This window comes from Protopterus annectens, chromosome 5.part1 (genome assembly GCF_019279795.1).
Source record: "Protopterus annectens isolate FY-2018-M chromosome 5.part1, PAN1.0, whole genome shotgun sequence".
NCBI classification, from domain to species: Eukaryota; Metazoa; Chordata; order Ceratodontiformes; family Protopteridae; genus Protopterus; species Protopterus annectens.
In genome coordinates, this window is record NC_056736.1 from 554,481,135 (window position 1) to 554,494,881 (window position 13,747).

General features: G+C 42.4%; 1 protein-coding gene across 2 annotated transcripts in view; it reads left to right on the forward strand.

Moving 5' to 3' along the window:
* Positions 1-13,747, forward strand: part of RCBTB2 (RCC1 and BTB domain containing protein 2) — a 1,132,258-nt gene that overhangs the window by 1,011,505 nt on the left and 107,006 nt on the right. The window lies entirely within an intron of this gene.

Genomic DNA, 13,747 nt, shown 5'->3' on the forward strand with positions numbered 1-13,747 from the left:
CCATTGCTGGCATCCCTGCCTCCTCCAAAACAATTCCCTTTCATTTCTTTGTCCCTTCTTCACCTGGCGTTAATCACAGCCAGACAGTTTCTGACAGCTCTAGGTTTTATGGCCTCCATCATTACTGTGCTCCCTTTTGCCAAATGCCATACAAAAAACTTCAGTGGTTCCTAAAGTCAGTTTTGCTTCAGCATTCTCATCCCCTGGACTACTTAGTTCCTCTTCTTCCCTGCCTTAAGCTGGTATTTCAGTGGTGGATTCAACAGTTGATTCTCAATCCAGGGCTCCCTTTTCAATCCCCTCTTCCCCCTCAGGAGCTATTCACAGATGCTTCAACCATGGGATGGGGGGAGCATCCTTTGGATCTCTAAAGGTGCAAGGTTCTTGGCTGCTTCAACATAGGAAAGACCACATCAAGATGAGAGCTGTTCTGCTGACCCTTAGTTCTCACAAGGGCCTCTCAAGGTGTTTACAGACAATACCACGTGATGTGGTATGTCAACAAGCGGGGGGGGGGGGGTGAGATCTTATCTCCTATGCCTTGTTGGCACTTCTAGTGTGGAAACTAGCTATCCAGTATCAAGGGACACTTCAGGTACTTTACATTCCCTCAGGTCAAAACATTGTGGCAAACTCTCTGAGCAGTGCCATAACACAGTCCCATGAGTGGATGCTTCACAAGGATGTGTTTCTGGGCATTGTTTACCAGTGGGGTATTCCTCAAGTGGATCATTTTACTCCCCCTCTAAAGCAGACAGCGTCCTCTTTTTTTTTTCGAAGGTGAATGCCTTCTCTTTTTTCCTGGAAGGAAATGTTTCTTTATGCCTTCCTTCCCCTTCCTGTCATTTCAAAGTCTTGTTCAAAATGCAACAGGATGCTCCCAAAATCTTACTGGTGACTCCCTTTTGGCTCAGATAACATTGGTTCCCTCTTCTGCATATTGCCAAGGGCATTCATCACAAGTTACCTTCCAGGGTGGACTTACTTGCACAGGACAAGGGATCTCTCAGCCATCCCCACCTGTCCACTCTTCGACTGACATGGTGGGTGATAGGATTTTGATTCCTTACAGACACCTTTTTTTTCCTGAAGACATGCTTAGGGTCCTGCAAGAGGCCAGGATCATAGGAAGTTACTAGGCTATTGTCCCTGAGGCCCTTATAAGCCTAGCCAAGAGTTTAGCCCATGCATAGACAAATCAGCACCCGATGCCCCTGTCCAGCAGGAACACAGGTGGAATCCCAGGGATGTATTTTTTATTTCCCAGCCAGTTATCCAGATTACGTGTAAAAAGGGGTAAAGAGATGCTCTGCTTGACGTGGAGGTTAAAGAGATGCTGTGCTTGATGTGGTGAGGGAGTCTATTCCAAAGAGGGGGGAGTAAGTCCTATTGATGTCACAGACCAGGTTGAGGCAGAGTGGGCGGGTTACTTGAGTGGAGCTTGACTTGGAGATATGCAGCAGTCCCATCAAGGTGGGGTCCGAGATGTATGACAGACACAGAGGTCACCTCTGAAGAGTCTGTATGAAACAGAGTAGATGAATAGGGCTTTTAGCCTGTCTGTGTATGGTAGATTTTTGCGGCAACCTCTGTGATCTTTCCAGCTGCTGCATGTGCTTTGCGAGATACATGCCGAATGGGGCGTTGTACTCAGTGGGCCTTATAAGGGAAGAATACAGTGATGTTATGACCTCTTTGTCCCTGGATGAGATACCCTTACTTATGAGGAAGCCCACAATTAGGAAATTCTACTTATACAAATGGAAGAGGGTTTCTGTTTGGGTGCCTTTCTCTTAACCTGGATCCACTTTCTGTGGATGTTCCTTTGGTTCTAGCTTATCTATGTGAACTGCACATTGTTGGGTTGGCTTATTCTTCTGTAAAGGCCTACTCAGCTATTTCTTCTAGTCTTCCTTTATCACCTCCTTTAGCTCCTACATTTGAGGCTATACAGTTTCTTAAAGACATTTTTCATATTAGGCCTCACAGGAAGCCTGTCCCTCCTCCCAGGGATTTTAATTTTGTTTTGGAAAAATTGACTCAGGATCCTTTTGAGCCTGTAGCTTCATCTTCCTTACAGCATTGTTCCGGTAAGACTGTACTTTTGTTAGCCTTTACTTCTGCCAGACAGGTGTCTGAACGTCAAGCCCTTATGGCTTGTCCTCCTTTTTTAGTATTCTACAAGGACAGGGTGTCCCTTCATACTAACCCTTTTTTAATGCCCAAAGTGGCAAATGATATGTCTCTTAATCAGTCTATTCATTTGCCCTATTTTTCCCCTTCTCTGCAATTTGCTAGTGAAAAGGTTCTTGAAAAGGTTCTGCACACTTTGGATGTGCATAGACCACTCAGATTTTATTTGGATAAGACGAAGACATTTCATAAATACGATCAGCTCTTTCTTTCCTTTCTTCCTAGATCTTTGATTGGCTGTTTCCAAGCAAACTGTTTCTTCTTGGATTTCTAAAGCCATTTATTTTTGTTATTCCTTTTATGGCAAGAGCCTTTCATCTGTTAAGGCTCATTCTGCTAGGGCTGTGTCTTCTGGTGCTTTTTTCAAGGATTTGAATACTAACCCTCTTCCTGAGGCAGCTACCTGGACTTCTGTGCATATGTACACCAAGCAATATAAGTTGGATGTGACATCCAGAGCTAGAGTTGGCTTTGCTAGGGCCATTCTTCGTGGGTTCCTAGGGAGCTCTGCTGGTCCTTCCTCCTCCTTCTCTTCTTCATGAGCTTTTGCTTTTATTGGAAGGAATCTTGCAACAATGAAATGGAAGGCTGTAATAAAGTTGTTTAAGAACATACCATAATGTTAGATGTTCTCTTCACTGTTGCAGTATTCATTCTCCCCTCCTCCCCCTGGTTCTTTCCTCATCTGGATGTACGTGTTACCCCTCTACTCCTTGGAATGATGATCCTCTTTGGACGGATGATCCTACTGGGACTCTCAATTCTGAGGATGGTACATCCAGACATCACCTTTATGCCCTACACTATGCAAGGGGAGCATACATGTGACATACTGTGTACCTTAAGCAACCTAAAGGCTTTGGTATACTGGCCGGACATTGGGCCACCCTTGGCAGGGGATCCCTATTATAAGGAATACTGCAACAATGAAGAGAAGGACATCTGCCATTATAATAAGTTCTTACACAACTGTACTATATTGCCAGTAGGAGTTAGGGATGAAGTTAAGGGGGAAGAAGCAGTGACAATGGAGAAATGAAAACTGACAAAATACTGTAAGCAGTTAGGACATCATGGTGATTAATTACTTAGAAGGAAGCAAGGAGGAGGTCACCTTCCAATAGAGTAAAATTCTGAAATACCAGGGCCGAGTCAAAACAGATGAGAGCTGTTAGAATGAGAATGAATAAAACCTGCAAGCTACCAAAATTCTTAAACATGAATAGAGGAAGCAGGACTTAAAATACTCAGTAGAGCCTATAAAATTCTACAGAAAAAAAAAAAAGAAAAAATCCATTTAGAAACTATGCAAACTGATTGGGAAAGGGAGTTAAAGAGGTAGGGTAGACTTAAACTGGTAGCAGGAGAAGGCTTTCTAGCACCAGGCTGTGCTACACAGCCGGAACCGTTCCCAGTTTTTGCCTGGGACTACCTTTGTAGGTAATTTTACTTGCAGAGTAAGGGCTACAGGACGTGCCCTCTATCTGGTACTTCATGCTAGAGATGCATAGATGGGGAGAATTGAAATCACATTTTGTGCTCATGTCCAGGGTTAATGAATTTTAGAAAAAGCTTTCAGAAAATGTTGAACCAGATGTTTAGCAGGCAAATTGAGTTAGCAGGCAGCATGTTTATATTTGGCTGTGATTTCAAGTCTGATTAACCAAGGTACATAAAGCATTAAGTCTAATTGCAGCAAAGAAAGCAATAAGCAGGAGGTTATATGGAAATAAGAGCTATGGTCGATGAAATAGCAGAAGTGGAGCAAAGAAGTTGGAGAACTATATTGAGAAGATAATGTATAAATAACTGGCTTCAATGGTAGCAAAATATACAGAGGGACAAGTAATGAAAAAGACAGGAGAAGTCAAGAAACCGTGGACCAGCAGGTGAGCTATTGAATAAAGTATATTGAAAGATGCAGAATAGAAATGAGGGCCTGAAAGTAACATGTTTACTATAGCTTTGAGTAAGGAGTATTTAATATTGATGTGAACTGTATATAGTGTTTAAAAAAACTGTGATCAGAAGGTTAAAGTTCATACACTGTATTATGGTCATGTATGTTTGTTATATTTTATCTGTTGATTTATACTATTGTAAATGGTAAATAAAAATTATTGAAAAAAAAGAAGGTTCAAGTTCATAATTGTACTGGGCAGTAGAACATGCATAGTTATCCTTGACAGTAAAGCAACAGTAGGATTTTTGGATCCAAGTATTTATGCAGAATAACCATACAGAATGTTACATATGGTAAAGTAGTAGAAAGCATTCTAAGAACAAAGCCAGCGATGGGAATGGACAAGGGAGATTTTACCAATAGGGATGACTGTAAGTAGGGGTATAGAAACTGGGCAAGAGGAGGCTAAAATTTACTGGATAAAATTAGGAAAGGAACCAAAGTTTTGGGAGAAAATAAGAGAGAAAGGTAATATAGTGGGGTGAGGCTAAGCAGAAGTTTGGACTGTAGGTTACAGACTATTTCCCTACCAGGAATTGATAGAGCTAGGCAAAGAGAGAGGATTAGGGGAGTCCTAAGTGAAGGGATCTGCTCTGGTAAGTATATAATCGAAGTTACTGTTATAAAAGGATAATTAGTAGAGCATATAAAGTACTGCATGATTACTATCAATCAAAAGAGATTAGAAAACGATTGGGAAAAAGAAAGGAAAGGCAGTATACATAGGAACGAAGGGAGGACATCTGTACAGCTCCCAGGTATGCAACAAAATCCAGGTTTAGAATTTTTTTGGGAGGCCGTGCTTCTAATAGGCATTTTACACCCCAAGCAAACTTCAGAGATAAATTTTCTCAGGCAGATATCAAAAGCTGGAGGTGTGATGGGAAAAAGAGAGGTAATCAGGAATATGTTGTTTTGAGAATGCAAGAAGTTGGTTGATTTTAAAAATTCCTTCAGGATACTTTCAGAAATGTAGGCAAAGCAAACAACTGTAACTAAGAATGTGATTCTCCTGAGTTGGGATATAGTATTTGAATTGCCCTGACATAGTAAGGCATTATTAAGTTTAATGCTATTGGTTTAAAAAAAAAATGCCAGAAAATAAAATTTAAATTTGCTGTTGTAAAGGAGATGGAAGTGGACGTGGGATCTTTAGAAAAGGGAAGGAGTAAATTACATAGAAGTAAATTAAATTTGTGTGAATAATATATGCAAAATTGTGCTCATGAGGAGGAGTGAAATTTAAGGAAGGAGGAACTGAGCAATTTATTTAATGTTGGAGTGAATTAAATTTGTTAAAATATATACTGCATAAAAGTAAAAGAAATGCTAGTAAGTTTTGTTTTGTTTTCTATTGCTGTGCGAGTACCTATGCCACTTGTTAATGTCCTGTTTAATAAAGCTGCTTAAAAAAAATTTTGGGAACTTGCAGCACTTAAGGTCAAGCATCACAATGTGATATGTAGAGAACTATTTTAATTGTGTGAACTAGTTCCAGAAAATCAAAACATTCTGTAAGAAATGTCCTGTTAAGTATGATTCCTGGAAAGTGGTTAATAATCGTATATAATAGTATGAAACCATTTCAAAAATTAATTCCAAAAATAGACAAGTAAAAATAAGACTAAGAAAATAATAAATGGTTGTATGAAAGGTAAAAAGCAAGAAAACAAAAGCCAAAGGTGTATTAAATCGGTAGCTGTTGTGGTAAATGTGAAATGAGCTGTTGAGTTTGACACCAGGATTTCATTTACTGGTTTACCAGTTACCTGCCTTTTGTTGGCAGTCAGATTTAAAATCCTAGGAAAGCCTCTTCTTGACTAGCCATGTGTTCAGTAAGTAGTATACACATCCTGGTGACAGTGCACCAAAATAAAAAGTGTCACCTCAAGTTCTAACAAGAGCTTATGAGTAAAGACAGAAACTTCTGAAAGGCTAATTGTTAAGCCAGAAACAACGCAAATAAGCATTTTCTGTTCAGTGAGTGGATTTAAAATCCCAAGACAGTGTTTTAACAAGTGTGAGTGCACACAAAAATAGTCTCTTACCTCAGATTAGAAAAAGAACTATGATGGAGGACACAAACTTAGTCAAATTTTAAGCCAGAAACAACACAAGTAAGCGTCTGCTCATTAGCTGGCAGATGTAAAGTCTTTGGACAACCTGTCATTGCCTGTTCAGTTCATTCAGTCAGATGTACTGCCTGGTTTTCGTGGCACCTTTAGAAAGATGCGAGAGTACATCAAAATAAGTGTTTCACTGTACATTCAATCAAACTATGTGGGATGTCACATACAAACATTAGAAATACTGATTTTAGCCAAAAGCAACACAAAGAAGGGTCCCCTTGGGTGCTAGTTTTAATGTCCCAGGACAGCCTCTGATTGACTATTTAGGCTGCCAGTCATATACACTTCCTGGTGTTCCCAGCACCTGTAGAAAGTTGAGAGTGTGTACCAAAATAAAAGTAGTGTGGGTCTGCTCAAGTGCTAACAAGAACTATAAGGGATGTCAAGCAAACTTTAGAAACACAGATTTGAAGCCAGAATGCTCTAGAAAATATTCATTTCAACACAGTTGCTCTTTCAAGTGGAAGGTTTTATGTTTCAGGATAGAAAGATATTCTACACCACCTCTTAGTTACTCTGCATGTTATTGTGACCTACAGCCACGCACTTGAATAACTTCGGTCTTAGCTGTTCCATGATCTGTGTGTGCAAGTTTGTGTCATTTTGGTACATCACTGCTTTGTGGAGTGGGCAAAACTCTGATGCAGCAATCAACTTGACAAGCAGCACCTTAAATGGGTTCTGTATCTTCAGCTGTCTTTGAAAACCAGTCCATTTGAAATTTAACCTCAGAATTAACAGGCTTTCTTGTCCCCATTTCTAAAGGATGCAGCCTTTAACCACTTACTCTGACCTTTGGATCTTGAAACTGCAGGCTCTTACTTCAGTTGATCTTTCTTTGGTGTTTTGCAAAGATCTCTTGTTCATTAGTCTTCTTCTTTTGGCTTTTCCCGGTTAGGGGTCGCCACAGTGGATCACCTGTCCACTCATGATTGGCAGTTGAGTTTTGACAGTGTCGAGTTGCCAGCCCGGCACCCAACCTTCCACAGAAGACACACACATGCACGCACTCACACCTAGGGCCAATTTAGAGTGTCCAGTCCACCTACAGCATGTCTTTGGGATGTGGGAGGAAACCGGAGCACCCGGAGGAAACCCACGGGACCACATGGAGGACATGCAGACTCTGCACAGAAGGCACCCCAGCCGAGAATCGAACCGGAGAACCTCTTGCTGTGAGGCGACAATGCTAACCGCTGCACCACCGTGGCCACCCATCTCTTGTTCATTAGTACTAACCTATAATCTGAAGTAGGATATTCATTTGTCTGCAACCTGTGGGTTATGGATCCGATATCGGATCCGAACCGGCATAGTTTCCAGCTATGGATCCAAGCTCTCAGCTCCTCCCCTCACCCATAATGCCCTGCTCTACCCTCATGACCTCAGATCTTGTTTGCCGCGCTGGTAACTGGATGTGGTTTCTATAGCTCTCAGCTAAGTGGATTTTCTTGTACTAAAATAGAATATTTTTGCGTTCTTTAAACTTTTTTGTGTGAAAGTTGTAGGTTTCCTATTTTTATTGACTGTTTTTAGTTTATTTTTATTTACAGTAGTATATTTTATTCCCTCCTCGCTGCGTGAGTGTGTGTGAGGCCTGTGTGCTTTTTAGTTTATTGTTTTAAGTTACTTCTGTAACTTTTGGTTAATTTTTGACTATGGCTGACCAGCCTAAGTCAATTTTCTCTAAATGCTCGAGTGTGGCCATAAGCTCTCACCGGCTGATGGCCACACTCGGTGTGTCTTGGGGTTGAACACCTCACATCTGGCTGTTCCATTTGTGCAGGGTTCAACCCCAGGGCACTGAGGGAGCGGAGGTCCAAGCTGGTCTTGGCGGGTCTTTACCGCCGGACTCGGCTCCGACCCCGCTCCTTCGGGACTCCTGCGGCTGCAGCTGTTCCCAGTAGCACCCTCCTGCTCCTGGGACTCAAACTCCCGCCCAGGACAGGAGAGGGATGCATCTAAAGGACCGGAGGGAGAAGCACCAAGCGGCGGGCCGAGACCTCTGTTTCGGCCCCGCCAAGCGGGCTTCTCCCGGCTTCTGTTGGAGCGGTCTCCTCCTTCTCGGCTCCGGTCACCTGTGTGCTTCTCACCGGGTCCTGAGGAGGAGGACACCCGATCTCCGGCGAGGCTGTCGAGGAGGCATTCCCGGCCTACCTCGGTAGCCTCGTCGGGATCTACCCATAGCTCGGATGCTGATCTGGACCGGATGATGCGAAGGTTCATCCAGGCCCAGATGCAGATGGGAGTGTCTTGCCTCCCCCTCCGGGGAGCTCAACACCCTTTTCAAGCCTATTGCTCCTTCTCGACCCGCTTCCGGGTTCGGAGCAACTGGAGCCGAGCAGCTGAGTTGGGAGGTCGGAGCCGATAGTACTTGGTACTTCGGATCCGACCATGCCCTCGAGCGCCGGACCCGATCTCGGAGCCTGGATCCGAAGCTTCGGATCCGGGGATCAGTGCTCGCCGGCGCCGTCTGTGTCGGAGCGCACTGTCCCTTCGGATCCGAGTGCCGGCGCCGCTCCGATCCACTCTTCGGATCCGAGGGGAGCCGATTGTCGGATCCTTTGGTCGAGGTCGGCTCCTTCGGCTTTTGATGTAGTGGAGAGGGCTCTGTTGAGGGTCTCGGACCCCGGCACTTGCTTCCGGCTCCGCCCCGCGCCTCCTCTGCACTGGGCCAGGCTTCCACCATCCGGCCCCTGGGACAGCCCGCTTCTGTGCCCCAAGTTGCTCCTATGGAGCAAATTGCTGCTGCAGGACTCCTCTGACAGCCCCCAGAGGAGGCTCCTCGCAAGCATACGTGCAAAAGGAGGCACATTGACTCCTGAGTCTCTCACTGAAGACACGGACTTGGATGAAGGGAAGGCTCCCCACGGTCACCCCGAGGATGTCTCCTTCGGAGACATCATGGAAATACTCAGATCAGGGGGTGGTCTGCCCCAAGTCTTCCTCGGACGAGTCCGTGTTCTTGGAGGCATTCGAACGGGCCCGTCTACCTCTTGGGTGTCCCCTGCCGACCCCTGGTGGACCTTATTACCACCAGGGCGTGGAAGGAACCGACACCGTGGAGCCAATTCCCAAAAGACCTGATAAAAATCCTTAGCCCGCCTTCTGACAGGACCCATTGGAGTAAGGGGCCTCCTGTAGATGCCATGTTGATGGCGGCCACAAAGAGGGAACTGGCTCAGGAGAGTCCTCAGTCCACCCACCGAGCAAGGAGTCTCGGATGATGGACCGCTTGGGGAAGCGGATGTTCAGTTCGGCGACCTTTCGTAAGGGCTGAACTATTTGGCACATGTTATTCGGATGCAGCGAGACCTTATTATGAGTACGCTGCATCCCCTGAGTCCATTTCCTGGAGGAGGACAGAGCTCTGCACTCCACCAAAATGGCCACTCTTAGGTCAGTCACAAATACTTCGCGGCTACTCTCCCATGCTACGGAGGGCGCCGCTAGAGCTGCGGGACAGGACTGGTCACTAGGCGCCAGGCCTGGCTCGCCGCATTTTTCTGAGCCCTTCAAGGCGTCGTTTGCGAACGCCTTTGATGGTTCTGCTCTGTTTGGCAAGACCGCTCATGCAGACGTTGACCCAGAGCGAGAAGGACGGGAAGACGCTGTAAGCAGTTAGGACATCATGGTGATTAATTACTTAGAAGGAAGCAAGGAGGAGGTCACCTTCCAATAGAGTAAAATTCTGAAAATACCAGGGCCGAAAAGTCAAGAAACAGATGAGAGCTGTTGAAAGAATGAGAATGAATAAAACCTGCAAGCTACCAAAATTCTTAAACATGAATAGAGGAAGCAGGACTTAAAATACTTGTAAGTAGAGCCTATAAAATTCTGCAGAAAAAAAAAAAAAAAATCCATTTTAGAAACTATGCAAACTGATTGGGAAAAGGGAGTTAAAGAGGGTAGGAATAGACTTAAACTGAAAGTAGCAGGAGAAGGCTTTCTAGCACCAGGCTGCTACTGCCAGCCGGAACCGTTCCCAGTTTTTAAGCCTCAGACTACCTTACAGCCAGTAGGGTAATTTTACTTGCAGTGAGTAAGTACTGCAGTGGACGTTCCCTCTATCTGGCAGTACTTGTATGCTAGAGATGCATAGATGGGGAGAATTGAAAATCACATTTCTTGTGCTCAGTCCAGGGTTAATGAATCGTTTCAGAAAAAGCTTTCTCAGAAAATGTTGAACCAGATGTTTAGCAGGCAAATTGAGTTAGCAGGCAGCATGTTTATATTTGGCTGTGATTTCAAGTCTGATTAACCAAGGTACATAAAGCATTAAGTCTAATTGCAAGCCAAAGAAAAGCAATAAGCAGGAGGTTATACATGGAAATAAGAGCTATGGCTCGATGAAATAGCAGAAGTGGAGCAAAGAAGTTGAGAGAACTATATTGAGAAGATAATGTATAAATAACTGGCTTCAATGGTAGCAAAACATATACAGAAGGGACAAGTAATGAAAAAGACAGGAGAAGTCAAGAAACCGTGACTCAGCAGGTGAGCTATTGAATAAAGTGATATTGAAAGATGCAGAATAGAAATGAGGGCCTGAAAGTAACATGTTGCTTACTATAGCTTTGAGTAAGGAGTATTTAATATTGATGCTGAACTGTATATAGTGTTTAAAAAACTGTGATCAGAAGGTTAAGTCAGTTCATACACTGTATTATGGTCATGTATGTTTGTTATATTTTATCTGTTGATTTCATACTATTGTAAATGGTAACAAAAATTATTGAAAAAAAGAAGGTTCAAGTTCATAATTGTACTGAAGAGGCAGTAGAACATGCATAGTTATCCTTGACAATGCAAAGAAGCAACAGTAGAGATTTGATCCAGAAGTTTTTATGCAGAGATAACCATACAGAATGTTACAGAGGATATGTGGTAAAAGTAGTAGAAAGCATTCCCAAGAACAAAAACCAAAGCGATGGGAATGGACAAGGGAGATTTTACCAATAGGGATGACTGTGAAGTAGGGGTGTATAGAAACTGGGCAAGAGGTAAAATTTACTGGATAAAATTAGGAAAAGGAACCAAAGTTTTGGGAGAAAAATAAGAGAGAAAGGTAATATAGTGGGGTGAGACTAAGCAGAAGTTTGGACTGTAGGTTACAGACTATTTCCCTACCAGGAATTGATGAGCTAGCAAAGAGAGAGGATTAGGGAGTCCTAAGTGAAGGGATCTGTTCTGGTAAGTATATAATCGGGTTACTGAGTTATAAAAAGGATAATTAGTAGAGCATATAGTACTGCATGATTAATATCAATCAAAGAGATTAAGAAAATCGATTGGGAAAAGAAAGGAAAGGCAGTATAAGACATAGGAAACAGGCGGAGGACATCTGTACAGCTCCCCAGGTATGCAACAAAATCCAGGTTTAGAATTTTTGGGAGGCTGCGTGCTTCTAATAGGGCATTTTACACCCCCAAGCAAACTTCAGAGATAAATTTTCTCAGGCAGATATCAAAAAGCTGGAGGTGTGATGTGGGAAAAAGAGAGGTAATCAGGAATATGTTGTTTTGAGAATGCAAGAAGTTGGTTGATTTAAAAATTCTTCAGGATACTTTCAGGAATGTAGACAAAGCAAACAACTGTAACTAAGAATGTGATTCTCCTGAGTTGGGATATAGTATTTGAATTGCCCTGACATAGTAAGGCATTATTAAGTTTAATGCTATTGGTTTGGGAAAAAAAAAAAAATGCCAGAAAATAAAATTTAAATTTGCTGTTGTAAAGGAGATGGAAGTGGACGTGGGATCTTTAGAAAAGGGAAGGAGTAAATTACATAGAAGTAAATTAAATTTGTGTGAATAATATATGCAAAATTGTGCTCATGAGGAGGTGTGAAATTTAAGGAAGGAGGAACTGAGCAATTTATTTAATGTTGGAGTGAATTAAATTTGTTAAAATATATACTGCATAAAAGTAAAAGAAATGCTAGTAAGTTTTGTTTTGTTTTCTATTGCTGTGCGAGTACCTATGCCACTTGTTAATGTCCTGTTTAATAAAGCTGCTTAAAAAAAATTTTGGGAACTTGCAGCACTTAAGGTCAAGCATCACAATGTGATATGTAGAGAACTATTTTAATTGTGTGAACTAGTTCCAGAAAATCAAAACATTCTGTAAGAAATGTCCTGTTAAGTATGATTCCTGGAAAGTGGTTAATAATCAGATATAATAGTATGAAACCAGTTCAAAAATTAATTCCAAAAATAGACAAGTAAAATAAGACTAAGAAAATAATAAATGGTTGTAGGAAAGGTAAAAAGCAAGAAAACAAAAGCCAAAGGTGTATTAAATCGGTAGCTGTTGTGGCAAATGTGAAAATGAGCTGTTGAGTTTGGACACCAGGATTTCATTTACTGGTTTACCAGTTACCTGCCTTTTGTTGGCAGTCAGATTTAAAATCCTAGGAAAGCCTCCTTCTTGACAAACCATGTGTTCAGTAAGTAGTATACACATCCTGGTGACAGTGCACCAAAATAAAAAGTGTCACCTCAAGTTCTAACAAGAGCTTATGAGTAAAGACAGAAACTTCTGAAAGGCTAATTGTTAAGCCAGAAACAACGCAAATAAGCATTTTCTGTTCAGTAGTGGATTTAAAATCCCAAGACAGTGTTTTAACAAGTGAGTGCACACAAAAATAGTCTCTTACCTCAGATTAGAAAAAGAACTATGATGGAGGACACAAACTTAGTCAAATTTTAAGCCAGAAACAACACAAGTAAGCGTCTGCTCATTAGCTGGCAGATGTAAAGTCCTTGGACAACCTGTCATTGCCTGTTCAGTTCATTCAGTCAGATGTACTGCCTGGTTTTCGTGGCACCTTTAGAAAGATGCGAGAGTACATCAAAATAAGTGTTTCACTGTACATTCAATCAAACTATGTGGGATGTCACATACAAACATTAGAAATACTGATTTTAGCCAAAAGCAACACAAAGAAGGGTCCCCTTGGGTGCTAGTTTTAATGTCCCAGGACAGCCTCTGATTGACTATTTATTCCTGGTGTTCCCAGCACCTGTAGAAAGTTGAGAGTGTGTACCAAAATAAAAGTAGTGTGGGTCTGCTCAAGTGCTAACAAGAACTATGAGGGATGTCACGCAAACTTTAGAAACACAGATTTGAAGCCAGAATGCTCTAGAAAATATTCATTTCAACACAGTTGCTCTTTCAAGTGGAAGGTTTTATGTTTCAGGATAGAAAGATATTCTACACCACCTCTTAGTTACTCTGCATGTTATTGTGACCTACAGCCACGACTAACACCCTGAATAACTTCGGTCTTAGCTGTTCCATGATCTGTGTGTAAGTTTGTGTCATTTTGGTACATCACTGCTTTGTGGAGTGGGCAAAACCTGATGCAGCACTCAACTGACAAGCAGCACCTTAAATGGGTTCTGTATCTTCAGCTGTCTTTGAAAACCAGTCCATTTGAAATTTAACCTCAGAATTAACA